Source organism: Schistocerca nitens, chromosome 2 (assembly GCF_023898315.1).
Source record: "Schistocerca nitens isolate TAMUIC-IGC-003100 chromosome 2, iqSchNite1.1, whole genome shotgun sequence".
Classification (NCBI taxonomy): domain Eukaryota; kingdom Metazoa; phylum Arthropoda; class Insecta; order Orthoptera; family Acrididae; genus Schistocerca; species Schistocerca nitens.
Window position 1 is genome coordinate 366930179 of NC_064615.1, and position 27625 is coordinate 366957803.

Consider the following 27625-nt stretch of genomic DNA (forward strand, 5'->3'; position numbering starts at 1 on the left):
GGTTTCTCAGGGTTAAGAGAAGGCGAATGCACTAAACAAAATAACATCGGGAAAGCAAGCACCAACTCATAATGAAAATATTGAAGAATATACTGCAAGCAAAACTTCCAGAAGACGAATACTGAAGACGCCACAGACAAAAGAATTATTCTATGCAGCAACGATCATCTAGGAAGCGTGAATTGCATGTGCCGCTCCACCACACAACTTCTTTTGATACTGTTTTACTTATTCTAAATTTTCATTACCTGATCGTCTCTAGAATACTGTGTGATTATCACGTGGTTTCCTCCTTCCAACAGCGATAGTGGTAAGTAAATCGACTACAAAATCTTTCAAAGTAGGTCAGACACAAAAAAAAAAAAATCGGAGCTGCGTGTAGCTCATGTCATTCTGCTTCAAAGGTAATTCAGCGGCTGGGAGTAGTGGCGTACTCCTGTAATCCAAGCTTCCGGGAGGCCGTTGTGTGGGAGAGATCTGGAAACAACTACAGATTCGGCCGTTTCACGAGCTCAGGAACGGCCGCGGTACTTTCATCGAGCTCTGCAGATCGACAGATGACAGTGTGGAAATTTCGGCAAGCGGTGGCTAAGGGTTAAGAGAAGCCGAACGCACTAAACACAAGAACGTCGGGAAACCGAAGCACGTAACTATAAGATTGCGGAATGCAGTGCAAAAGCAAAACTTCGAGAAGACCAACTCTGAAGCCATCGGCGCGCTAGGAGTTACTCCGCGCAGCAGCGATCATCTAGGAAGAGCGAGACGGGGGTGTCGCTCGACCACACAATAAATTTTTACTTAATCCAAATTTGCAATACCGGTTCGTCACTAGAATACTGCGCCTTGGTTCTTCCAAAAGCGATAGTAATAAGCACGTCGACTGCAGCGTCATTTAGGGTAGTGAGTCAGACATGGAGAGGATAAAAGGCGGGTGGAATGTGCAACGACAGGGGGCATTGCAGGGCGGGCGCCGACTCCTTGCGCTGTGGCGCCGGCGGCGGCCTGGAGGGGCTGGGGCTGCTGGTGCCTCCATGTAGAGCTGGCTGCCGCCGAGCCCAGGCGCCGTGCCGCTAACGAAGCGATCGCCTTTGGTGACATCTTTTGCAATAACGACTGCGCGAATCGACGGTATCTCGTAAGGAAAGAAAGAGCAGCAGATGCTGCTGAGGACTCTCCCTCGAGCGTTTCCGATGACTTCTTGAGCTCTTATTCGACATGGCATTCAGGCAGTCAAGGGTGCCGTCGATTGTTTCACACGAATGCGAAATACCGGCATTGTGCGTTTCCGCAAAGTGATTTTTACGCCACAATGGCGATCGTCCTACAAGTTGTATCACATGTGGAGGGCATAGCGTAGCAGTTTCCGTGGTGTAGCGGTTATAACGTCTGCCTAACACGCACAAGGTCCCCGGTTCGATTGCGGGCGGAAACAAGTTTTCGTCGCACTCAGCAAGACACTTGCTACGATCTCTACTGTGACCATTTAAATCAACTTCAAACGTTCCACCAGCAGGGTGCACATGGCTCAAATGAAACTGTTTCAGAACTGGTTGTCGGATTTAGCGCTGACTTGGAGGCCTGGAAATGCGCGAAACAGCCGCCGCCATGCGGTTTGTTAGCACACCGTTGTACAAAACGCAAGGGCTCGTCCGGGATTTGAACCCGGGACCTCCTGCACCCGAAGCAGGAATCATACCCCTAGACCAACGAGCCTGTTCGTTCCGAAAACACACTGCATGTGAATGACGCCACCGTTGATGGTCTCACCATGTACGGCTGCAGCTCACCCAGCGTTCTCTCTGGCTGTCGCGGTTGGATTGTTTTCATCGACTTCTTGTACTATAGGAACCTCACGAATCGGAGGGAGCTCGTAGCCGATGCCCTTGCTAACACAGAAGGAAAACTGTTGCTACCACGAGTCTCCGGGTGGCACATCAGACGAACCGTCGTTTCCGTGGTGTAGCGGTTATCACGTCTGCTTTACACGCAGAAGGTCCCCGGTTCGATCCCGGGCGGGAACACAACAATTTTAATCCGTATATCGGATTTCATTTCCGGGATGACCTCACGGATGCGTATGCAGAGACAATCAATGTCATATTCTAGATGGATAGGGCGTCATTTTACTGTCAAATACTGTTGCTCTCTTATTGCACCGGTATTTGGTAACTGAGAACGCCCCTAGCTCCATTATGGCTGGCAAAATATACAACCCGGTTCTTCAGGGCTACTTCAGGTGCGCTTCCTACTGGCTATCCTGAGCTCGCGCTACTCGCCTTGTCACGGCTGTGACAAAGTGTGAAGGTAACTAATAATGAGAAACTCTTAGCCACGCTCAGTCTTACGTCCCACCCATTGGTTGTTGCCGTCGCTAGTAAGATGAAGGTAGACTGTCGCACAATCAAGCTGAATCTCCACTCACGGTGCACATATTCCGCAAAGACAACCTTGTTTTCCGTTGCAAGAAAAATTACCGTCTGCCTTTCTACCGAATTCCACCTACGTACTTTACTGGTGCCGGATTCTTGTTATATCCACGTGATATAACAGGCGTCTTACTCTTCATTGAGGAGCTGCAACCGGGACTGAGTTCCACCTACTCTTCAGCACGGTCAAAATGGCAGGGCTCGTCCGGGATTTGAACCCGGGACCTCCTGCACCCAAAGCAGGAATCATACCCCTAGACCAACGAGCCACCTGCCCGCACCACTCAAGCTAATCACAAGTAGTGCATCTCCCAGGGAACACAAACTTTCACGTGAATTCGCAAGATAAGCGCTTTCTGCAGGCAGCACTCACCACTGATGAGAAGAATATTAAAGGCGCCGAATAAAAAGCGAAATAACTTCATCGAACTCTGCTTATGAACAGCCGGCAGTGCCTCAGTTTCCGTATGTGGTTTCTCAGGGTTAAGAGAAGGCGAATGCACTAAACAAAATAACATCGGGAAAGCAAGCACCAACTCATAATGAAAATATTGAAGAATATACTGCAAGCAAAACTTCCAGAAGACGAATACTGAAGACGCCACAGACAAAAGAATTATTCTATGCAGCAACGATCATCTAGGAAGCGTGAATTGCATGTGCCGCTCCACCACACAACTTCTTTTGATACTGTTTTACTTATTCTAAATTTTCATTACCTGATCGTCTCTAGAATACTGTGTGATTATCACGTGGTTTCCTCCTTCCAACAGCGATAGTGGTAAGTAAATCGACTACAAAATCTTTCAAAGTAGGTCAGACACCAAAAAAAAAAAAAAAAAAAAAAAAAAAAAATCGGAGCTGCGTGTAGCTCATGTCATTCTGCTTCAAAGGTAATTCAGCGGCTGGGAGTAGTGGCGTACTCCTGTAATCCAAGCTTCCGGGAGGCCGTTGTGTGGGAGAGATCTGGAAACAACTACAGATTCGGCCGTTTCACGAGCTCAGGAACGGCCGCGGTACTTTCATCGAGCTCTGCAGATCGACAGATGACAGTGTGGAAATTTCGGCAAGCGGTGGCTAAGGGTTAAGAGAAGCCGAACGCACTAAACACAAGAACGTCGGGAAACCGAAGCACGTAACTATAAGATTGCGGAATGCAGTGCAAAAGCAAAACTTCGAGAAGACCAACTCTGAAGCCATCGGCGCGCTAGGAGTTACTCCGCGCAGCAGCGATCATCTAGGAAGAGCGAGACGGGGGTGTCGCTCGACCACACAATAAATTTTTACTTAATCCAAATTTGCAATACCGGTTCGTCACTAGAATACTGCGCCTTGGTTCTTCCAAAAGCGATAGTAATAAGCACGTCGACTGCAGCGTCATTTAGGGTAGTGAGTCAGACATGGAGAGGATAAAAGGCGGGTGGAATGTGCAACGACAGGGGGCATTGCAGGGCGGGCGCCGACTCCTTGCGCTGTGGCGCCGGCGGCGGCCTGGAGGGGCTGGGGCTGCTGGTGCCTCCATGTTGAGCTGGCTGCCGCCGAGCCCAGGCGCCGTGCCGCTAACGAAGCGATCGCCTTTGGTGACATCTTTTGCAATAACGACTGCGCGAATCGACGGTATCTCGTAAGGAAAGAAAGAGCAGCAGATGCTGCTGAGGACTCTCCCTCGAGCGTTTCCGATGACTTCTTGAGCTCTTATTCGACATGGCATTCAGGCAGTCAAGGGTGCTGTCGATTGTTTCACACGAATGCGAAGTACCGGCATTGTGCGTTTCCGCAAAGTGATTTTTACGCCACAATGGCGATCGTCCTACAAGTTGTATCACATGTGGAGGGCAGAGCGTAGCAGTTTCCGTGGTGTAGCGGTTATAACGTCTGCCTAACACGCACAAGGTCCCCGGTTCGATTGCGGGCGGAAACAAGTTTTCGTCGCACTCAGCAAGACACTTGCTACGATCTCTACTGTGACCATTTAAATCAACTTCAAACGTTCCACCAGCAGGGTGCACATGGCTCAAATGAAACTGTTTCAGAACTGGTTGTCGGATTTAGCGCTGACTTGGAGGCCTGGAAATGCGCGAAACAGCCGCCGCCATGCGGTTTGTTAGCACACCGTTGTACAAAACGCAAGGGCTCGTCCGGGATTTGAACCCGGGACCTCCTGCACCCGAAGCAGGAATCATACCCCTAGACCAACGAGCCTGTTCGTTCCGAAAACACACTGCATGTGAATGACGCCACCGTTGATGGTCTCACCATGTACGGCTGCAGCTCACCCAGCGTTCTCTCTGGCTGTCGCGGTTGGATTGTTTTCATCGACTTCTTGTACTATAGGAACCTCACGAATCGGAGGGAGCTCGTAGCCGATGCCCTTGCTAACACAGAAGGAAAACTGTTGCTACCACGAGTCTCCGGGTGGCACATCAGACGAACCGTCGTTTCCGTGGTGTAGCGGTTATCACGTCTGCTTTACACGCAGAAGGTCCCCGGTTCGATCCCGGGCGGGAACACAACAATTTTAATCCGTATATCGGATTTCATTTCCGGGATGACCTCACGGATGCGTATGCAGAGACAATCAATGTCATATTCTAGATGGATAGGGCGTCATTTTACTGTCAAATACTGTTGCTCTCTTATTGCACCGGTATTTGGTAACTGAGAACGCCCCTAGCTCCATTATGGCTGGCAAAATATACAACCCGGTTCTTCAGGGCTACTTCAGGTGCGCTTCCTACTGGCTATCCTGAGCTCGCGCTACTCGCCTTGTCACGGCTGTGACAAAGTGTGAAGGTAACTAATAATGAGAAACTCTTAGCCACGCTCAGTCTTACGTCCCACCCATTGGTTGTTGCCGTCGCTAGTAAGATGAAGGTAGACTGTCGCACAATCAAGCTGAATCTCCACTCACGGTGCACATATTCCGCAAAGACAACCTTGTTTTCCGTTGCAAGAAAAATTACCGTCTGCCTTTCTACCGAATTCCACCTACGTACTTTACTGGTGCCGGATTCTTGTTATATCCACGTGATATAACAGGCGTCTTACTCTTCATTGAGGAGCTGCAACCGGGACTGAGTTCCACCTACTCTTCAGCACGGTCAAAATGGCAGGGCTCGTCCGGGATTTGAACCCGGGACCTCCTGCACCCAAAGCAGGAATCATACCCCTAGACCAACGAGCCACCTGCCCGCACCACTCAAGCTAATCACAAGTAGTGCATCTCCCAGGGAACACACACTTTCACGTGAATTCGCAAGATAAGCGCTTTCTGCAGGCAGCACTCACCACTGATGAGAAGAATATTAAAGGCGCCGAATAAAAAGCGAAATAACTTCATCGAACTCTGCTTATGAACAGCCGGCAGTGCCTCAGTTTCCGTATGTGGTTTCTCAGGGTTAAGAGAAGGCGAATGCACTAAACAAAATAACATCGGGAAAGCAAGCACCAACTCATAATGAAAATATTGAAGAATATACTGCAAGCAAAACTTCCAGAAGACGAATACTGAAGACGCCACAGACAAAAGAATTATTCTATGCAGCAACGATCATCTAGGAAGCGTGAATTGCATGTGCCGCTCCACCACACAACTTCTTTTGATACTGTTTTACTTATTCTAAATTTTCATTACCTGATCGTCTCTAGAATACTGTGTGATTATCACGTGGTTTCCTCCTTCCAACAGCGATAGTGGTAAGTAAATCGACTACAAAATCTTTCAAAGTAGGTCAGACACAAAAAAAAAAAAAAAAAATCGGAGCTGCGTGTAGCTCATGTCATTCTGCTTCAAAGGTAATTCAGCGGCTGGGAGTAGTGGCGTACTCCTGTAATCCAAGCTTCCGGGAGGCCGTTGTGTGGGAGAGATCTGGAAACAACTACAGATTCGGCCGTTTCACGAGCTCAGGAACGGCCGCGGTACTTTCATCGAGCTCTGCAGATCGACAGATGACAGTGTGGAAATTTCGGCAAGCGGTGGCTAAGGGTTAAGAGAAGCCGAACGCACTAAACACAAGAACGTCGGGAAACCGAAGCACGTAACTATAAGATTGCGGAATGCAGTGCAAAAGCAAAACTTCGAGAAGACCAACTCTGAAGCCATCGGCGCGCTAGGAGTTACTCCGCGCAGCAGCGATCATCTAGGAAGAGCGAGACGGGGGTGTCGCTCGACCACACAATAAATTTTTACTTAATCCAAATTTGCAATACCGGTTCGTCACTAGAATACTGCGCCTTGGTTCTTCCAAAAGCGATAGTAATAAGCACGTCGACTGCAGCGTCATTTAGGGTAGTGAGTCAGACATGGAGAGGATAAAAGGCGGGTGGAATGTGCAACGACAGGGGGCATTGCAGGGCGGGCGCCGACTCCTTGCGCTGTGGCGCCGGCGGCGGCCTGGAGGGGCTGGGGCTGCTGGTGCCTCCATGTAGAGCTGGCTGCCGCCGAGCCCAGGCGCCGTGCCGCTAACGAAGCGATCGCCTTTGGTGACATCTTTTGCAATAACGACTGCGCGAATCGACGGTATCTCGTAAGGAAAGAAAGAGCAGCAGATGCTGCTGAGGACTCTCCCTCGAGCGTTTCCGATGACTTCTTGAGCTCTTATTCGACATGGCATTCAGGCAGTCAAGGGTGCCGTCGATTGTTTCACACGAATGCGAAATACCGGCATTGTGCGTTTCCGCAAAGTGATTTTTACGCCACAATGGCGATCGTCCTACAAGTTGTATCACATGTGGAGGGCATAGCGTAGCAGTTTCCGTGGTGTAGCGGTTATAACGTCTGCCTAACACGCACAAGGTCCCCGGTTCGATTGCGGGCGGAAACAAGTTTTCGTCGCACTCAGCAAGACACTTGCTACGATCTCTACTGTGACCATTTAAATCAACTTCAAACGTTCCACCAGCAGGGTGCACATGGCTCAAATGAAACTGTTTCAGAACTGGTTGTCGGATTTAGCGCTGACTTGGAGGCCTGGAAATGCGCGAAACAGCCGCCGCCATGCGGTTTGTTAGCACACCGTTGTACAAAACGCAAGGGCTCGTCCGGGATTTGAACCCGGGACCTCCTGCACCCGAAGCAGGAATCATACCCCTAGACCAACGAGCCTGTTCGTTCCGAAAACACACTGCATGTGACTGACGCCACCGTTGATGGTCTCACCATGTACGGCTGCAGCTCACCCAGCGTTCTCTCTGGCTGTCGCGGTTGGATTGTTTTCATCGACTTCTTGTACTATAGGAACCTCACGAATCGGAGGGAGCTCGTAGCCGATGCCCTTGCTAACACAGAAGGAAAACTGTTGCTACCACGAGTCTCCGGGTGGCACATCAGACGAACCGTCGTTTCCGTGGTGTAGCGGTTATCACGTCTGCTTTCCACGCAGAAGGTCCCCGGTTCGATCCCGGGCGGGAACACAACAATTTTAATCCGTATATCGGATTTCATTTCCGGGATGACCTCACGGATGCGTATGCAGAGACAATCAATGTCATATTCTAGATGGATAGGGCGTCATTTTACTGTCAAATACTGTTGCTCTCTTATTGCACCGGTATTTGGTAACTGAGAACGCCCCTAGCTCCATTATGGCTGGCAAAATATACAACCCGGTTCTTCAGGGCTACTTCAGGTGCGCTTCCTACTGGCTATCCTGAGCTCGCGCTACTCGCCTTGTCACGGCTGTGACAAAGTGTGAAGGTAACTAATAATGAGAAACTCTTAGCCACGCTCAGTCTTACGTCCCACCCATTGGTTGTTGCCGTCGCTAGTAAGATGAAGGTAGACTGTCGCACAATCAAGCTGAATCTCCACTCACGGTGCACATATTCCGCAAAGACAACCTTGTTTTCCGTTGTAAGAAAAATTACCGTCTGCCTTTCTACCGAATTCCACCTACGTACTTTACTGGTGCCGGATTCTTGTTATATCCACGTGATATAACAGGCGTCTTACTCTTCATTGAGGAGCTGCAACCGGGACTGAGTTCCACCTACTCTTCAGCACGGTCAAAATGGCAGGGCTCGTCCGGGATTTGAACCCGGGACCTCCTGCACCCAAAGCAGGAATCATACCCCTAGACCAACGAGCCACCTGCCCGCACCACTCAAGCTAATCACAAGTAGTGCATCTCCCAGGGAACACAAACTTTCACGTGAATTCGCAAGATAAGCGCTTTCTGCAGGCAGCACTCACCACTGATGAGAAGAATATTAAAGGCGCCGAATAAAAAGCGAAATAACTTCATCGAACTCTGCTTATGAACAGCCGGCAGTGCCTCAGTTTCCGTATGTGGTTTCTCAGGGTTAAGAGAAGGCGAATGCACTAAACAAAATAACATCGGGAAAGCAAGCACCAACTCATAATGAAAATATTGAAGAATATACTGCAAGCAAAACTTCCAGAAGACGAATACTGAAGACGCCACAGACAAAAGAATTATTCTATGCAGCAACGATCATCTAGGAAGCGTGAATTGCATGTGCCGCTCCACCACACAACTTCTTTTGATACTGTTTTACTTATTCTAAATTTTCATTACCTGATCGTCTCTAGAATACTGTGTGATTATCACGTGGTTTCCTCCTTCCAACAGCGATAGTGGTAAGTAAATCGACTACAAAATCTTTCAAAGTAGGTCAGACACCAAAAAAAAAAAAAAAAAAAAAAAAATCGGAGCTGCGTGTAGCTCATGTCATTCTGCTTCAAAGGTAATTCAGCGGCTGGGAGTAGTGGCGTACTCCTGTAATCCAAGCTTCCGGGAGGCCGTTGTGTGGGAGAGATCTGGAAACAACTACAGATTCGGCCGTTTCACGAGCTCAGGAACGGCCGCGGTACTTTCATCGAGCTCTGCAGATCGACAGATGACAGTGTGGAAATTTCGGCAAGCGGTGGCTAAGGGTTAAGAGAAGCCGAACGCACTAAACACAAGAACGTCGGGAAACCGAAGCACGTAACTATAAGATTGCGGAATGCAGTGCAAAAGCAAAACTTCGAGAAGACCAACTCTGAAGCCATCGGCGCGCTAGGAGTTACTCCGCGCAGCAGCGATCATCTAGGAAGAGCGAGACGGGGGTGTCGCTCGACCACACAATAAATTTTTACTTAATCCAAATTTGCAATACCGGTTCGTCACTAGAATACTGCGCCTTGGTTCTTCCAAAAGCGATAGTAATAAGCACGTCGACTGCAGCGTCATTTAGGGTAGTGAGTCAGACATGGAGAGGATAAAAGGCGGGTGGAATGTGCAACGACAGGGGGCATTGCAGGGCGGGCGCCGACTCCTTGCGCTGTGGCGCCGGCGGCGGCCTGGAGGGGCTGGGGCTGCTGGTGCCTCCATGTAGAGCTGGCTGCCGCCGAGCCCAGGCGCCGTGCCGCTAACGAAGCGATCGCCTTTGGTGACATCTTTTGCAATAACGACTGCGCGAATCGACGGTATCTCGTAAGGAAAGAAAGAGCAGCAGATGCTGCTGAGGACTCTCCCTCGAGCGTTTCCGATGACTTCTTGAGCTCTTATTCGACATGGCATTCAGGCAGTCAAGGGTGCTGTCGATTGTTTCACACGAATGCGAAGTACCGGCATTGTGCGTTTCCGCAAAGTGATTTTTACGCCACAATGGCGATCGTCCTACAAGTTGTATCACATGTGGAGGGCATAGCGTAGCAGTTTCCGTGGTGTAGCGGTTATAACGTCTGCCTAACACGCACAAGGTCCCCGGTTCGATTGCGGGCGGAAACAAGTTTTCGTCGCACTCAGCAAGACACTTGCTACGATCTCTACTGTGACCATTTAAATCAACTTCAAACGTTCCACCAGCAGGGTGCACATGGCTCAAATGAAACTGTTTCAGAACTGGTTGTCGGATTTAGCGCTGACTTGGAGGCCTGGAAATGCGCGAAACAGCCGCCGCCATGCGGTTTGTTAGCACACCGTTGTACAAAACGCAAGGGCTCGTCCGGGATTTGAACCCGGGACCTCCTGCACCCGAAGCAGGAATCATACCCCTAGACCAACGAGCCTGTTCGTTCCGAAAACACACTGCATGTGAATGACGCCACCGTTGATGGTCTCACCATGTACGGCTGCAGCTCACCCAGCGTTCTCTCTGGCTGTCGCGGTTGGATTGTTTTCATCGACTTCTTGTACTATAGGAACCTCACGAATCGGAGGGAGCTCGTAGCCGATGCCCTTGCTAACACAGAAGGAAAACTGTTGCTACCACGAGTCTCCGGGTGGCACATCAGACGAACCGTCGTTTCCGTGGTGTAGCGGTTATCACGTCTGCTTTACACGCAGAAGGTCCCCGGTTCGATCCCGGGCGGGAACACAACAATTTTAATCCGTATATCGGATTTCATTTCCGGGATGACCTCACGGATGCGTATGCAGAGACAATCAATGTCATATTCTAGATGGATAGGGCGTCATTTTACTGTCAAATACTGTTGCTCTCTTATTGCACCGGTATTTGGTAACTGAGAACGCCCCTAGCTCCATTATGGCTGGCAAAATATACAACCCGGTTCTTCAGGGCTACTTCAGGTGCGCTTCCTACTGGCTATCCTGAGCTCGCGCTACTCGCCTTGTCACGGCTGTGACAAAGTGTGAAGGTAACTAATAATGAGAAACTCTTAGCCACGCTCAGTCTTACGTCCCACCCATTGGTTGTTGCCGTCGCTAGTAAGATGAAGGTAGACTGTCGCACAATCAAGCTGAATCTCCACTCACGGTGCACATATTCCGCAAAGACAACCTTGTTTTCCGTTGCAAGAAAAATTACCGTCTGCCTTTCTACCGAATTCCACCTACGTACTTTACTGGTGCCGGATTCTTGTTATATCCACGTGATATAACAGGCGTCTTACTCTTCATTGAGGAGCTGCACTCGGGACTGAGTTCCACCTACTCTTCAGCACGGTCAAAATGGCAGGGCTCGTCCGGGATTTGAACCCGGGACCTCCTGCACCCAAAGCAGGAATCATACCCCTTTTTTTTTTTTTTTATAGTCCGACGCCTTATCCATTTTTTTTATTTTTTTTATTTTTTTTATGCCTTATCCATTAGGCCACTTTTTTTTTAACCATTTTTTTTTTATTTTTAATTTAAAGCTTTCAGTGTCAGATAAGCGTCGGCAATGAGGGCAGGGGTCAAAAAATGCTGAGGCCTGGCCTCAATGCCGCCCCTCATCCGTCACCTAATTGCAGAATTGCCATTTGTTGCGCGCTTTGTATTTTTAATTATAAATTGCCATCTCGGCTAGGCTTCATAATTCAAAAAAAAAATAATTTGAATTTAAGTGCTGATTGATGACAATCGTTAAATAAATGAATTTCTTCTCTTAATAAAAGTGGGAAAAAATTTCGGGACTCCCTTCATTTGTTGCGACTTAAATGCGGTGCTTAAATTTGAAGATGAACTGAATCATATAGAGTTCTTTGCTTCTCCGATTATTGTTGTATAAAAGAAAGTCTTTTGTTTGCTCTTCGCTGTCATCCGATTCCCAGTCGCTCGAAGACAATTTTGAGCATGTTGCCATACGTCTTCTTATGGCCTGGATATTTAACTATTCTATCATATTCATTTTTCAGGTACATATGAAAATCAATGATATTGTCGGTCCCTAAGTTATTAACGACATAGCTAACGTATGTTCCCATTAACCAATGAATTGAGTTATTCTTGGTGGCAGGGAAATATTGTATCTGTGGCCGGAGAAGTATCAGAGGCTGAAAATTGTCGGTGGATGATCTTGTCAGGAAAGCCAATTGGTCTCTCAACCATTTCCAGTTGTCCATATGCCCAGCACACGTGAATCTGTGGACTGTGGTATCGAGGAGATTACATTTGAGACAAAGGTTTGTTTGGCTAATCCCGATGGAGTGCAATCGTTCGTTGGTGCTAACTATATTGTTGACCGATTTGTACCATGATGTTTTGGCGTCGGAGGAGAGACCACGCAGGTTGATATTCTTCCATATAGTTGCCCAATCGTAATACGGATATTTGTCTTCTATTTTATTCTTCCCTTCATTTTTCTTTCTGAGACACATAATTGCTCGGGCCGTTAACTGCCGCGAATTGGTTATTTCGCTATTGATATAACTCAGATCGACGAAAAATGTACGCACATGACGAAGACGGGGATTGATTTTGTGCACATCAACTGGCGCGTAGAGACTTGCAGGTCTAAGAATTTCAAATAGCTTAGTTGTAATGCTTGTAGCGTTTTCATTAAGAAGACTAGTGGTCCGTTTGAGGAAAAGAGCAGAGGCCTTGTTCTTAATATCAGTTAATCCCAGACCTCCATTGCTGGGATCTAGGGTAGCTGTTCTCCCAGTCACTCTAAACACTTCACCTCGCCATAGGTAGTTAGTGACGATTGACATTATCTTTCCAGCGATCATGGTGGGAAGTGGAAAGAGTTGCGCAGTATAATAAGCTTTTGATAAAAGGCAATTATTAACTAAATGAATTCTCTGATACTGATTTAAAGTTCGGGGCAGGTTTTCTCTGATGGCTCCTTGAATATATCCGGATGTAGTTTTCCAATTTAGGGCTGCCATTTTTAGTGGACACGTAGTCAGAGTCGTCCCAAGTGATTTGCACTGAGTGACCGGTGTTGTCCAAGTGACAGTTACGTGTTGAAAACCCCGCAGGTTGAGAAATCTGCTCTTATTGGCATTGGTGGTGGCTCCCGACACGCTGCAGTACTTTTTAAGGAGCAGTTCTAATTTGGAAATGTCATCGACGTTCCGTAATACGACGCCTACATCATCAGCGTATGCATTTGTGACTGTTTTGTGACCTGCTAACGTAATACCTGTTAGATTGACGTGGAGACTGCGGAGTAGCGGCTCCAAGGAAAAGACGAATAGAAGCATGGAAAGCGGGCTGCCCTGAGGAACGCCACGCCGTATCTGAATCTGCTTAGTTCTTTGGCAGTTGACAGAGATACTTGCGCTGATTCCCAACGCAACGTTCTTAACCACACTGAGAGCTCGTTCGTCAAAGCCGATTCTTCTCATTGTTGTAAGAAGGAACCTGTGATCCACACGGTCGAAGGCTTTGTGAAAATCAAGAAAACAAATGGCACATTTGATGTTCGTCACTGAAGTGATGGCAATTAAGTCCCTGTATTCCGCAATACTTTTGAAAATAGTCCTGCCAGGTACACATGACTGATGTTGACTTACTATTTTTTTGGCTAAAAGTGAAAGTCTGTTATTTAACATTCTAGCTATGATTTTATAGTCGGAATTAAGCAACGAAATAGGGCGAAAGTTGTTTAGATTTCGCTTCGAAGTTGTCTTTGGAACTAGTACTATTGTGCATTCTTTCATAGCAGCAGGTAGTGGTTTCCCTTGGATAATCTCGTTTGCCATTTGAGTGAACTGTGCTCCTATGAGTGACCAGTATCGTAGATAAAATTCAACGGGCAATCCATCCGGCCCCGGTGACTTTTGTAAAGGAGACTTGCGGACGGTTTCGTGGAGTTCCTCTTCAGTGAAATCAGTAAGAAGTCCTTCATTTTCCTCTTCTGACAGCTGAGGAACTATGCTGCCAAGAAATTCTTCGAAGGATTCTTCGCATAACGGACTGGCTGAATATAGATTGTGGTAATACTTGTAAACCTCGTTGACAATCTCTTTCTGAGAAGTAATGGTCTGACCGGTCGAAGTCTGGATCTCATCAAGAAAGGTTCGTCTCCTGTATTTTGCGTGTCGCAAGAGGTGATACAAGGAAGCAGTTTCGTCCTCTGATAATGTCTTGGCTTTTGACTTTACTTTTAGTCCTTCCAGCTGTTGTTGTTTAATACGGAGTAATTTGGCCTTAGTTTTCTTAATGTCTTCCAAACGAATACCGGAAATGCTCGCCTGGTCATACAAGTTTCGTAACATTGCATAATAAAACTCTATGGTGTTCTTGAGTTCTCGGGATCGTTGAAGACTGTAATGAATTAAAACGTTCCTCAGTTTTGGTTTTGCCCTGTTGCACCACCAGTCGGTAACAGTCACATAGCGATCTACCGAGCGCAAGCACAAATTCCACGTTTCGTGGACGACATCTGCTAATTCATTGTCCTGTAACAAAGATACGTTCAGCTTCCACTGACTTCGTAAACGGCGAGTTGGTTGTGCCCTTAAATTGAGAGAAGCCAGCATACTGCAATGGTCGGAAAAATATACAGGAATCGTCTCGACTTTAACTAAGGATCTTTCCATACCTTGTGACACATATATCCTATCAATCCTGCTACAGGACTGTGTAGCTATGTACGTATAAGCAACAACAGTGGGATATTTAATTTCCCAAGTATCTCTGAGTTTTAGATCCGTGACTAGCCGCTTCAACTCGTTACAGCAATTAAAATTGGGAGTCTGATCTTTTTTATTGAGTACACAGTTAAAATCGCCGCCAATTAAAAGTTCTGGCGGGTTTTTCCGTAATAGATATATTATTTCTTCTCTAAAAAAATGTGCCCTTTCCGGTCTATTGGAGGTCCCTGACGGGGCATACAGGTTAATAATAGTAACGTCAAAAACGTTAATTCCTATTGCTCTGCCCGAGTCCAGTCTCTCGACATCAGTTACAGGGATCCCTTCCCGGATTAAAATTGCTGTCCCCACCTTTGTTTCGAGGGAGATGTTTAGTATTTCTACATAGCCTGCAACTTTAAGGTCAGGCATCACGACTTCTTGCAGCAAAGCAATGTCAGTTCCTGATTCGTAAAGGAAATCCTTGAGAGCAGCAATCTTCGGTTCTGACTTAATCCTGTTAATGTTTATAGTTGTTATTGTGTATGCCTGGCACATGTAGCTTCCTTATGAAAATAAGGACAAAAAATCCCTACTGTCAGAGAAAAGTGACAATTACTCCTGGAGGTAAGAGAAGAAAAAGAAGAAAGAAAAAAAAACTATACTAAAAACAGTCAACTACGAATTTGGCATATTGGTAATTCCGTTGTCACCGAAATTGTGCAGGAACATGGTGGCATTTAGCAGTATCATTTCTCGAGTGAGACTTGGCTGTGTCAGTTCAATGACGGATTCTTTACCAGGTCAGACTTATCTTTACAGTGGGGTTTTGCACCATCAAGTTTCTTTGAGTTTTTCTCGGGGGATACTTCAGAAATTATTTCATATGATACGTTTTTGGCTTTCACATCCTCTTTTCCGAGTTTTTGTTTATCGGCGTTACGAGATGCTTTGAGGTTCGGTTGAGGTTTTATCCTGCGTCTTTGAACCTCTGCAGTGGCAGTGTGTGACCGCGAGTGATCCGCATCTTGCGCCGATTGGGCGGAGGTGGCCTCGACACAGTCCTGTTTGTTAAGTCTAGTTCCAGTTTCAGTTCCGTCCGCGACCTCTATCGGTGCAACGGGAAGGGAGTGCGGTGGGTCTGTAGATTCGCAGGGCTGAGTCCGATCCATCGCTTTCTGTTCCTCAGAACTCGACTCCTGTGTCGCCGTGATCGGAGCCAGTGTTTTCGCGTCCATGTGTTCTAACGCTGTGGCAGCAGCAGCTGGCGGCGGGAGGGCCTCTGCTGCTGGCGTCACTGCCGCATGTTTACTGTCTACGTCCTCACCCGCATCCTCACTGCATTGCTTTTGTTTACGGTTGGACTGCGGTGTATCATCGTCTGAACAGTCTTCAGTTGTGTCTAAAGGTCTCTTTTTAGTTGGCAGATCACACTCGTGGGTAGAAGAACGGCGATCGGTAATTACATGCAAGGGAGGGAAATCAGCGACATTTACGGCAGGTACATCAGAAGTACTAGCTCCATCATTACTGGCAGGGGGAGGTTGAAGATTGTTAGGCAGAACATCATTAAGCGTAAGCCGCTGACGCTGCGTAAGGCTATTTTTAAGGACATAGACACGGCGGGGACAGTCTTGACGGAAATGACCCGTTTCATTACAAATATTACATGTCTGGACCTGCCCTGAATATACGATATGCGCTTTATGACCAGCAATAGAAAGAAAAGATGGTATATTGGCTTTAACTTCCATTTCTACGGAACGTATGCCATTGAAACACTGTAATTTATACAATTTTGACCACCTTTCGTTGACAATGGACTGGATCTCCCCGTATTTCGAAAGCGCCTCTTTAATCAGCTGATTATCTACTTCAATAGGAATGTTTAGCACTCTTACAGTTTTATACGTGATATCCGCTCTCCGAATCGAAACACTACTTTTAGACCCATCTCTATGCACAAATTCAGCAACACTACCCCACCTCAACAACAGCTTCTCAACATCCACAGGATTAAAAAATTTTACAAAGACACAGTATTTGTCAGCATCTAATTGGGTGGTATGTACGGAATCAGAACTTACTCCAATGAAGTCGGTCAGCCAGTCATGGATTTCCAAAGCCGTAGGTTGCACTGCACGTGTTTCCTTCTCGAAAGAGAAAACCAGGGTATTTTTCCGGACAATTCCAGCCATTTTTCTTCAGTTACGAGGAGATCCCGGTAATAAACCGAAATTCCTCCAAAACACAACCGTTAGAACGGACGAGAGCACACAGAAACTTTGCACAATAACACCAGACACGTAGAAACACAGAAATTGACAAACAGCAACAAACTAAAGCTCAGGACTTGGCGTCACCACTAACGTACACGGAGCAGCAGCGGACACGTCCTAACGCGCGGACAGCTAGAGCCGGAAATCGACCAACGAGCCACCTGCCCGCACCACTCAAGCTAATCACAAGTAGTGCATCTCCCAGGGAACACAAACTTTCACGTGAATTCGCAAGATAAGCGCTTTCTGCAGGCAGCACTCACCACTGATGAGAAGAATATTAAAGGCGCCGAATAAAAAGCGAAATAACTTCATCGAACTCTGCTTATGAACAGCCGGCAGTGCCTCAGTTTCCGTATGTGGTTTCTCAGGGTTAAGAGAAGGCGAATGCACTAAACAAAATAACATCGGGAAAGCAAGCACCAACTCATAATGAAAATATTGAAGAATATACTGCAAGCAAAACTTCCAGAAGACGAATACTGAAGACGCCACAGACAAAAGAATTATTCTATGCAGCAACGATCATCTAGGAAGCGTGAATTGCATGTGCCGCTCCACCACACAACTTCTTTTGATACTGTTTTACTTATTCTAAATTTTCATTACCTGATCGTCTCTAGAATACTGTGTGATTATCACGTGGTTTCCTCCTTCCAACAGCGATAGTGGTAAGTAAATCGACTACAAAATCTTTCAAAGTAGGTCAGACACCAAAAAAAAAAAAAAAAAAAAAATCGGAGCTGCGTGTAGCTCATGTCATTCTGCTTCAAAGGTAATTCAGCGGCTGGGAGTAGTGGCGTACTCCTGTAATCCAAGCTTCCGGGAGGCCGTTGTGTGGGAGAGATCTGGAAACAACTACAGATTCGGCCGTTTCACGAGCTCAGGAACGGCCGCGGTACTTTCATCGAGCTCTGCAGATCGACAGATGACAGTGTGGAAATTTCGGCAAGCGGTGGCTAAGGGTTAAGAGAAGCCGAACGCACTAAACACAGGAACGTCGGGAAACCGAAGCACGTAACTATAAGATTGCGGAATGCAGTGCAAAAGCAAAACTTCGAGAAGACCAACTCTGAAGCCATCGGCGCGCTAGGAGTTACTCCGCGCAGCAGCGATCATCTAGGAAGAGCGAGACGGGGGTGTCGCTCGACCACACAATAAATTTTTACTTAATCCAAATTTGCAATACCGGTTCGTCACTAGAATACTGCGCCTTGGTTCTTCCAAAAGCGATAGTAATAAGCACGTCGACTGCAGCGTCATTTAGGGTAGTGAGTCAGACATGGAGAGGATAAAAGGCGGGTGGAATGTGCAACGACAGGGGGCATTGCAGGGCGGGCGCCGACTCCTTGCGCTGTGGCGCCGGCGGCGGCCTGGAGGGGCTGGGGCTGCTGGTGCCTCCATGTAGAGCTGGCTGCCGCCGAGCCCAGGCGCCGTGCCGCTAACGAAGCGATCGCCTTTGGTGACATCTTTTGCAATAACGACTGCGCGAATCGACGGTATCTCGTAAGGAAAGAAAGAGCAGCAGATGCTGCTGAGGACTCTCCCTCGAGCGTTTCCGATGACTTCTTGAGCTCTTATTCGACATGGCATTCAGGCAGTCAAGGGTGGTGTCGATTGTTTCACACGAATGCGAAATACCGGCATTGTGCGTTTCCGCAAAGTGATTTTTACGCCACAATGGCGATCGTCCTACAAGTTGTATCACATGTGGAGGGCAGAGCGTAGCAGTTTCCGTGGTGTAGCGGTTATAACGTCTGCCTAACACGCACAAGGTCCCCGGTTCGATTGCGGGCGGAAACAAGTTTTCGTCGCACTCAGCAAGACACTTGCTACGATCTCTACTGTGACCATTTAAATCAACTTCAAACGTTCCACCAGCAGGGTGCACATGGCTCAAATGAAACTGTTTCAGAACTGGTTGTCGGATTTAGCGCTGACTTGGAGGCCTGGAAATGCGCGAAACAGCCGCCGCCATGCGGTTTGTTAGCACACCGTTGTACAAAACGCAAGGGCTCGTCCGGGATTTGAACCCGGGACCTCCTGCACCCAAAGCAGGAATCATACCCCTAGACCAACGAGCCACCTGCCCGCACCACTCAAGCTAATCACAAGTAGTGCATCTCCCAGGGACCACAAACTTTCACGTGAATTCGCAAGATAAGCGCTTTCTGCAGGCAGCACTCACCACTGATGAGAAGAATATTAAAGGCGCCGAATAAAAAGCGAAATAACTTCATCGAACTCTGCTTATGAACAGCCGGCAGTGCCTCAGTTTCCGTATGTGGTTTCTCAGGGTTAAGAGAAGGCGAATGCACTAAACAAAATAACATCGGGAAAGCAAGCACCAACTCATAATGAAAATATTGAAGAATATACTGCAAGCAAAACTTCCAGAAGACGAATACTGAAGACGCCACAGACAAAAGAATTATTCTATGCAGCAACGATCATCTAGGAAGCGTGAATTGCATGTGCCGCTCCACCACACAACTTCTTTTGATACTGTTTTACTTATTCTAAATTTTCATTACCTGATCGTCTCTAGAATACTGTGTGATTATCACGTGGTTTCCTCCTTCCAACAGCGATAGTGGTAAGTAAATCGACTACAAAATCTTTCAAAGTAGGTCAGACACAAAAAAAAAAAAAAAAATCGGAGCTGCGTGTAGCTCATGTCATTCTGCTTCAAAGGTAATTCAGCGGCTGGGAGTAGTGGCGTACTCCTGTAATCCAAGCTTCCGGGAGGCCGTTGTGTGGGAGAGATCTGGAAACAACTACAGATTCGGCCGTTTCACGAGCTCAGGAACGGCCGCGGTACTTTCATCGAGCTCTGCAGATCGACAGATGACAGTGTGGAAATTTCGGCAAGCGGTGGCTAAGGGTTAAGAGAAGCCGAACGCACTAAACACAAGAACGTCGGGAAACCGAAGCACGTAACTATAAGATTGCGGAATGCAGTGCAAAAGCAAAACTTCGAGAAGACCAACTCTGAAGCCATCGGCGCGCTAGGAGTTACTCCGCGCAGCAGCGATCATCTAGGAAGAGCGAGACGGGGGTGTCGCTCGACCACACAATAAATTTTTACTTAATCCAAATTTGCAATACCGGTTCGTCACTAGAATACTGCGCCTTGGTTCTTCCAAAAGCGATAGTAATAAGCACGTCGACTGCAGCGTCATTTAGGGTAGTGAGTCAGACATGGAGAGGATAAAAGGCGGGTGGAATGTGCAACGACAGGGGGCATTGCAGGGCGGGCGCCGACTCCTTGCGCTGTGGCGCCGGCGGCGGCCTGGAGGGGCTGGGGCTGCTGGTGCCTCCATGTAGAGCTGGCTGCCGCCGAGCCCAGGCGCCGTGCCGCTAACGAAGCGATCGCCTTTGGTGACATCTTTTGCAATAACGACTGCGCGAATCGACGGTATCTCGTAAGGAAAGAAAGAGCAGCAGATGCTGCTGAGGACTCTCCCTCGAGCGTTTCCGATGACTTCTTGAGCTCTTATTCGACATGGCATTCAGGCAGTCAAGGGTGCTGTCGATTGTTTCACACGAATGCGAAATACCAGCATTGTGCGTTTCCGCAAAGTGATTTTTACGCCACAATGGCGATCGTCCTACAAGTTGTATCACATGTGGAGGGCAGAGCGTAGCAGTTTCCGTGGTGTAGCGGTTATAACGTCTGCCTAACACGCACAAGGTCCCCGGTTCGATTGCGGGCGGAAACAAGTTTTCGTCGCACTCAGCAAGACACTTGCTACGATCTCTACTGTGACCATTTAAATCAACTTCAAACGTTCCACCAGCAGGGTGCACATGGCTCAAATGAAACTGTTTCAGAACTGGTTGTCGGATTTAGCGCTGACTTGGAGGCCTGGAAATGCGCGAAACAGCCGCCGCCATGCGGTTTGTTAGCACACCGTTGTACAAAACGCAAGGGCTCGTCCGGGATTTGAACCCGGGACCTCCTGCACCCGAAGCAGGAATCATACCCCTAGACCAACGAGCCTGTTCGTTCCGAAAACACACTGCATGTGAATGTCGCCGCCGTTGATGGTCTCACCATGTACGGCTGCAGCTCACCCAGCGTTCTCTCTGGCTGTCGCGGTTGGATTGTTTTCATCGACTTCTTGTACTATAGGAACCTCACGAATCGGAGGGAGCTCGTAGCCGATGCCCTTGCTAACACAGAAGGAAAACTGTTGCTACCACGAGTCTCCGGGTGGCACATCAGACGAACCGTCGTTTCCGTGGTGTAGCGGCTATCACGTCTGCTTTACACGCAGAAGGTCCCCGGTTCGATCCCGGGCGGGAACACAACAATTTTAATCCGTATATCGGATTTCATTTCCGGGATGACCTCACGGATGCGTATGCAGAGACAATCAATGTCATATTCTAGATGGATAGGGCGTCATTTTACTGTCAAATACTGTTGCTCTCTTATTGCACCGGTATTTGGTAACTGAGAACGCCCCTAGCTCCATTATGGCTGGCAAAATATACAACCCGGTTCTTCAGGGCTACTTCAGGTGCGCTTCCTACTGGCTATCCTGAGCTCGCGCTACTCGCCTTGTCACGGCTGTGACAAAGTGTGAAGGTAACTAATAATGAGAAACTCTTAGCCACGCTCAGTCTTACGTCCCACCCATTGGTTGTTGCCGTCGCTAGTAAGATGAAGGTAGACTGTCGCACAATCAAGCTGAATCTCCACTCACGGTGCACATATTCCGCAAAGACAACCTTGTTTTCCGTTGCAAGAAAAATTACCGTCTGCCTTTCTACCGAATTCCACCTACGTACTTTACTGGTGCCGGATTCTTGTTATATCCACGTGATATAACAGGCGTCTTACTCTTCATTGAGGAGCTGCAACCGGGACTGAGTTCCACCTACTCTTCAGCACGGTCAAAATGGCAGGGCTCGTCCGGGATTTGAACCCGGGACCTCCTGCACCCAAAGCAGGAATCATACCCCTAGACCAACGAGCCACCTGCCCGCACGACTCAAGCTAATCACAAGTAGTGCATCTCCCAGGGAACACAAACTTTCACGTGAATTCGCAAGATAAGCGCTTTCTGCAGGCAGCACTCACCACTGATGAGAAGAATATTAAAGGCGCCGAATAAAAAGCGAAATAACTTCATCGAACTCTGCTTATGAACAGCCGGCAGTGCCTCAGTTTCCGTATGTGGTTTCTCAGGGTTAAGAGAAGGCGAATGCACTAAACAAAATAACATCGGGAAAGCAAGCACCAACTCATAATGAAAATATTGAAGAATATACTGCAAGCAAAACTTCCAGAAGACGAATACTGAAGACGCCACAGACAAAAGAATTATTCTATGCAGCAACGATCATCTAGGAAGCGTGAATTGCATGTGCCGCTCCACCACACAACTTCTTTTGATACTGTTTTACTTATTCTAAATTTTCATTACCTGATCGTCTCTAGAATACTGTGTGATTATCACGTGGTTTCCTCCTTCCAATAGCGATAGTGGTAAGTAAATCGACTACAAAATCTTTCAAAGTAGGTCAGACACCAAAAAAAAAAAAAAAAAAAAAAAAAAATCGGAGCTGCGTGTAGCTCATGTCATTCTGCTTCAAAGGTAATTCAGCGGCTGGGAGTAGTGGCGTACTCCTGTAATCCAAGCTTCCGGGAGGCCGTTGTGTGGGAGAGATCTGGAAACAACTACAGATTCGGCCGTTTCACGAGCTCAGGAACGGCCGCGGTACTTTCATCGAGCTCTGCAGATCGACAGATGACAGTGTGGAAATTTCGGCAAGCGGTGGCTAAGGGTTAAGAGAAGCCGAACGCACTAAACACAAGAACGTCGGGAAACCGAAGCACGTAACTATAAGATTGCGGAATGCAGTGCAAAAGCAAAACTTCGAGAAGACCAACTCTGAAGCCATCGGCGCGCTAGGAGTTACTCCGCGCAGCAGCGATCATCTAGGAAGAGCGAGACGGGGGTGTCGCTCGACCACACAATAAATTTTTACTTAATCCAAATTTGCAATACCGGTTCGTCACTAGAATACTGCGCCTTGGTTCTTCCAAAAGCGATAGTAATAAGCACGTCGACTGCAGCGTCATTTAGGGTAGTGAGTCAGACATGGAGAGGATAAAAGGCGGGTGGAATGTGCAACGACAGGGGGCATTGCAGGGCGGGCGCCGACTCCTTGCGCTGTGGCGCCGGCGGCGGCCTGGAGGGGCTGGGGCTGCTGGTGCCTCCATGTAGAGCTGGCTGCCGCCGAGCCCAGGCGCCGTGCCGCTAACGAAGCGATCGCCTTTGGTGACATCTTTTGCAATAACGACTGCGCGAATCGACGGTATCTCGTAAGGAAAGAAAGAGCAGCAGATGCTGCTGAGGACTCTCCCTCGAGCGTTTCCGATGACTTCTTGAGCTCTTATTCGACATGGCATTCAGGCAGTCAAGGGTGCTGTCGATTGTTTCACACGAATGCGAAATACCGGCATTGTGCGTTTCCGCAAAGTGATTTTTACGCCACAATGGCGATCGTCCTACAAGTTGTATCACATGTGGAGGGCAGAGCGTAGCAGTTTCCGTGGTGTAGCGGTTATAACGTCTGCCTAACACGCACAAGGTCCCCGGTTCGATTGCGGGCGGAAACAAGTTTTCGTCGCACTCAGCAAGACACTTGCTACGATCTCTACTGTGACCATTTAAATCAACTTCAAACGTTCCACCAGCAGGGTGCACATGGCTCAAATGAAACTGTTTCAGAACTGGTTGTCGGATTTAGCGCTGACTTGGAGGCCTGGAAATGCGCGAAACAGCCGCCGCCATGCGGTTTGTTAGCACACCGTTGTACAAAACGCAAGGGCTCGTCCGGGATTTGAACCCGGGACCTCCTGCACCCGAAGCAGGAATCATACCCCTAGACCAACGAGCCTGTTCGTTCCGAAAACACACTGCATGTGAATGTCGCCGCCGTTGATGGTCTCACCATGTACGGCTGCAGCTCACCCAGCGTTCTCTCTGGCTGTCGCGGTTGGATTGTTTTCATCGACTTCTTGTACTATAGGAACCTCACGAATCGGAGGGAGCTCGTAGCCGATGCCCTTGCTAACACAGAAGGAAAACTGTTGCTACCACGAGTCTCCGGGTGGCACATCAGACGAACCGTCGTTTCCGTGGTGTAGCGGCTATCACGTCTGCTTTACACGCAGAAGGTCCCCGGTTCGATCCCGGGCGGGAACACAACAATTTTAATCCGTATATCGGATTTCATTTCCGGGATGACCTCACGGATGCGTATGCAGAGACAATCAATGTCATATTCTAGATGGATAGGGCGTCATTTTACTGTCAAATACTGTTGCTCTCTTATTGCACCGGTATTTGGTAACTGAGAACGCCCCTAGCTCCATTATGGCTGGCAAAATATACAACCCGGTTCTTCAGGGCTACTTCAGGTGCGCTTCCTACTGGCTATCCTGAGCTCGCGCTACTCGCCTTGTCACGGCTGTGACAAAGTGTGAAGGTAACTAATAATGAGAAACTCTTAGCCACGCTCAGTCTTACGTCCCACCCATTGGTTGTTGCCGTCGCTAGTAAGATGAAGGTAGACTGTCGCACAATCAAGCTGAATCTCCACTCACGGTGCACATATTCCGCAAAGACAACCTTGTTTTCCGTTGCAAGAAAAATTACCGTCTGCCTTTCTACCGAATTCCACCTACGTACTTTACTGGTGCCGGATTCTTGTTATATCCACGTGATATAACAGGCGTCTTACTCTTCATTGAGGAGCTGCAACCGGGACTGAGTTCCACCTACTCTTCAGCACGGTCAAAATGGCAGGGCTCGTCCGGGATTTGAACCCGGGACCTCCTGCACCCAAAGCAGGAATCATACCCCTAGACCAACGAGCCACCTGCCCGCACGACTCAAGCTAATCACAAGTAGTGCATCTCCCAGGGAACACAAACTTTCACGTGAATTCGCAAGATAAGCGCTTTCTGCAGGCAGCACTCACCACTGATGAGAAGAATATTAAAGGCGCCGAATAAAAAGCGAAATAACTTCATCGAACTCTGCTTATGAACAGCCGGCAGTGCCTCAGTTTCCGTATGTGGTTTCTCAGGGTTAAGAGAAGGCGAATGCACTAAACAAAATAACATCGGGAAAGCAAGCACCAACTCATAATGAAAATATTGAAGAATATACTGCAAGCAAAACTTCCAGAAGACGAATACTGAAGACGCCACAGACAAAAGAATTATTCTATGCAGCAACGATCATCTAGGAAGCGTGAATTGCATGTGCCGCTCCACCACACAACTTCTTTTGATACTGTTTTACTTATTCTAAATTTTCATTACCTGATCGTCTCTAGAATACTGTGTGATTATCACGTGGTTTCCTCCTTCCAATAGCGATAGTGGTAAGTAAATCGACTACAAAATCTTTCAAAGTAGGTCAGACACCAAAAAAAAAAAAAAAAAAAAAAAAAAATCGGAGCTGCGTGTAGCTCATGTCATTCTGCTTCAAAGGTAATTCAGCGGCTGGGAGTAGTGGCGTACTCCTGTAATCCAAGCTTCCGGGAGGCCGTTGTGTGGGAGAGATCTGGAAACAACTACAGATTCGGCCGTTTCACGAGCTCAGGAACGGCCGCGGTACTTTCATCGAGCTCTGCAGATCGACAGATGACAGTGTGGAAATTTCGGCAAGCGGTGGCTAAGGGTTAAGAGAAGCCGAACGCACTAAACACAAGAACGTCGGGAAACCGAAGCACGTAACTATAAGATTGCGGAATGCAGTGCAAAAGCAAAACTTCGAGAAGACCAACTCTGAAGCCATCGGCGCGCTAGGAGTTACTCCGCGCAGCAGCGATCATCTAGGAAGAGCGAGACGGGGGTGTCGCTCGACCACACAATAAATTTTTACTTAATCCAAATTTGCAATACCGGTTCGTCACTAGAATACTGCGCCTTGGTTCTTCCAAAAGCGATAGTAATAAGCACGTCGACTGCAGCGTCATTTAGGGTAGTGAGTCAGACATGGAGAGGATAAAAGGCGGGTGGAATGTGCAACGACAGGGGGCATTGCAGGGCGGGCGCCGACTCCTTGCGCTGTGGCGCCGGCGGCGGCCTGGAGGGGCTGGGGCTGCTGGTGCCTCCATGTAGAGCTGGCTGCCGCCGAGCCCAGGCGCCGTGCCGCTAACGAAGCGATCGCCTTTGGTGACATCTTTTGCAATAACGACTGCGCGAATCGACGGTATCTCGTAAGGAAAGAAAGAGCAGCAGATGCTGCTGAGGACTCTCCCTCGAGCGTTTCCGATGACTTCTTGAGCTCTTATTCGACATGGCATTCAGGCAGTCAAGGGTGCTGTCGATTGTTTCACACGAATGCGAAATACCGGCATTGTGCGTTTCCGCAAAGTGATTTTTACGCCACAATGGCGATCGTCCTACAAGTTGTATCACATGTGGAGGGCAGAGCGTAGCAGTTTCCGTGGTGTAGCGGTTATAACGTCTGCCTAACACGCACAAGGTCCCCGGTTCGATTGCGGGCGGAAACAAGTTTTCGTCGCACTCAGCAAGACACTTGCTACGATCTCTACTGTGACCATTTAAATCAACTTCAAACGTTCCACCAGCAGGGTGCACATGGCTCAAATGAAACTGTTTCAGAACTGGTTGTCGGATTTAGCGCTGACTTGGAGGCCTGGAAATGCGCGAAACAGCCGCCGCCATGCGGTTTGTTAGCACACCGTTGTACAAAACGCAAGGGCTCGTCCGGGATTTGAACCCGGGACCTCCTGCACCCGAAGCAGGAATCATACCCCTAGACCAACGAGCCTGTTCGTTCCGAAAACACACTGCATGTGAATGACGCCGCCGTTGATGGTCTCACCATGTACGGCTGCAGCTCACCCAGCGTTCTCTCTGGCTGTCGCGGTTGGATTGTTTTCATCGACTTCTTGTACTATAGGAACCTCACGAATCGGAGGGAGCTCGTAGCCGATGCCCTTGCTAACACAGAAGGAAAACTGTTGCTACCACGAGTCTCCGGGTGGCACATCAGACGAACCGTCGTTTCCGTGGTGTAGCGGCTATCCCGTCTGCTTTACACGCAGAAGATCCCCGGTTCGATCCCGCGCGGGAACACAACAATTTTAATCCGTATATCGGATTTCATTTCCGGGATGACCTCACGGATGCGTATGCAGAGACAATCAATGTCATATTCTAGATGGATAGGGCGTCATTTTACTGTCAAATACTGTTGCTCTCTTATTGCACCGGTATTTGGTAACTGAGAACGCCCCTAGCTCCATTATGGCTGGCAAAATATACAACCCGGTTCTTCAGGGCTACTTCAGGTGCGCTTCCTACTGGCTATCCTGAGCTCGCGCTACTCGCCTTGTCACGGCTGTGACAAAGTGTGAAGGTAACTAATAATGAGAAACTCTTAGCCACGCTCAGTCTTACGTCCCACCCATTGGTTGTTGCCGTCGCTAGTAAGATGAAGGTAGACTGTCGCACAATCAAGCTGAATCTCCACTCACGGTGCACATATTCCGCAAAGGCAACCTTGTTTTCCGTTGCAAGAAAAATTACCGTCTGCCTTTCTACCGAATTCCACCTACGTACTTTACTGGTGCCGGATTCTTGTTATATCCACGTGATATAACAGGCGTCT

The 27625-nt window shown here is 48.2% G+C and overlaps 19 non-coding genes across 19 annotated transcripts; 6 read left to right on the forward strand and 13 right to left on the reverse strand.

The window, feature by feature from the left end:
- Positions 1-1641: 1641 nt before the first annotated feature.
- On the reverse strand, positions 1642-1713 carry Trnap-cgg (transfer RNA proline (anticodon CGG)). The gene has a single exon. It is a non-coding gene; the product is annotated as a tRNA-Pro (tRNA).
- Positions 1714-1948: 235 nt separating this feature from the next.
- Positions 1949-2021, forward strand: Trnav-uac (transfer RNA valine (anticodon UAC)). The gene has a single exon. It is a non-coding gene; the product is annotated as a tRNA-Val (tRNA).
- A 602-nt stretch (positions 2022-2623) lies between these two features.
- On the reverse strand, positions 2624-2695 carry Trnap-ugg (transfer RNA proline (anticodon UGG)). The gene has a single exon. It is a non-coding gene; the product is annotated as a tRNA-Pro (tRNA).
- Positions 2696-4556: 1861 nt separating this feature from the next.
- On the reverse strand, positions 4557-4628 carry Trnap-cgg (transfer RNA proline (anticodon CGG)). Its single transcript has one exon. It is a non-coding gene; the product is annotated as a tRNA-Pro (tRNA).
- A 235-nt stretch (positions 4629-4863) lies between these two features.
- Positions 4864-4936, forward strand: Trnav-uac (transfer RNA valine (anticodon UAC)). The gene has a single exon. It is a non-coding gene; the product is annotated as a tRNA-Val (tRNA).
- Positions 4937-5538: 602 nt separating this feature from the next.
- Trnap-ugg (transfer RNA proline (anticodon UGG)) lies at positions 5539-5610 on the reverse strand. The gene has a single exon. It is a non-coding gene; the product is annotated as a tRNA-Pro (tRNA).
- A 1848-nt stretch (positions 5611-7458) lies between these two features.
- On the reverse strand, positions 7459-7530 carry Trnap-cgg (transfer RNA proline (anticodon CGG)). Its single transcript has one exon. It is a non-coding gene; the product is annotated as a tRNA-Pro (tRNA).
- A 235-nt stretch (positions 7531-7765) lies between these two features.
- On the forward strand, positions 7766-7838 carry Trnag-ucc (transfer RNA glycine (anticodon UCC)). Its single transcript has one exon. It is a non-coding gene; the product is annotated as a tRNA-Gly (tRNA).
- Positions 7839-8440: 602 nt separating this feature from the next.
- On the reverse strand, positions 8441-8512 carry Trnap-ugg (transfer RNA proline (anticodon UGG)). Its single transcript has one exon. It is a non-coding gene; the product is annotated as a tRNA-Pro (tRNA).
- Positions 8513-10368: 1856 nt separating this feature from the next.
- Positions 10369-10440, reverse strand: Trnap-cgg (transfer RNA proline (anticodon CGG)). Its single transcript has one exon. It is a non-coding gene; the product is annotated as a tRNA-Pro (tRNA).
- Positions 10441-10675: 235 nt separating this feature from the next.
- Positions 10676-10748, forward strand: Trnav-uac (transfer RNA valine (anticodon UAC)). The gene has a single exon. It is a non-coding gene; the product is annotated as a tRNA-Val (tRNA).
- An 8219-nt stretch (positions 10749-18967) lies between these two features.
- Trnap-ugg (transfer RNA proline (anticodon UGG)) lies at positions 18968-19039 on the reverse strand. The gene has a single exon. It is a non-coding gene; the product is annotated as a tRNA-Pro (tRNA).
- Positions 19040-20886: 1847 nt separating this feature from the next.
- Positions 20887-20958, reverse strand: Trnap-cgg (transfer RNA proline (anticodon CGG)). Its single transcript has one exon. It is a non-coding gene; the product is annotated as a tRNA-Pro (tRNA).
- Positions 20959-21193: 235 nt separating this feature from the next.
- Trnav-uac (transfer RNA valine (anticodon UAC)) lies at positions 21194-21266 on the forward strand. The gene has a single exon. It is a non-coding gene; the product is annotated as a tRNA-Val (tRNA).
- Positions 21267-21868: 602 nt separating this feature from the next.
- On the reverse strand, positions 21869-21940 carry Trnap-ugg (transfer RNA proline (anticodon UGG)). Its single transcript has one exon. It is a non-coding gene; the product is annotated as a tRNA-Pro (tRNA).
- Positions 21941-23798: 1858 nt separating this feature from the next.
- Trnap-cgg (transfer RNA proline (anticodon CGG)) lies at positions 23799-23870 on the reverse strand. The gene has a single exon. It is a non-coding gene; the product is annotated as a tRNA-Pro (tRNA).
- A 235-nt stretch (positions 23871-24105) lies between these two features.
- On the forward strand, positions 24106-24178 carry Trnav-uac (transfer RNA valine (anticodon UAC)). The gene has a single exon. It is a non-coding gene; the product is annotated as a tRNA-Val (tRNA).
- Positions 24179-24780: 602 nt separating this feature from the next.
- Positions 24781-24852, reverse strand: Trnap-ugg (transfer RNA proline (anticodon UGG)). The gene has a single exon. It is a non-coding gene; the product is annotated as a tRNA-Pro (tRNA).
- Positions 24853-26710: 1858 nt separating this feature from the next.
- Trnap-cgg (transfer RNA proline (anticodon CGG)) lies at positions 26711-26782 on the reverse strand. The gene has a single exon. It is a non-coding gene; the product is annotated as a tRNA-Pro (tRNA).
- Between the last annotated feature and the right edge of the window lie 843 nt (positions 26783-27625).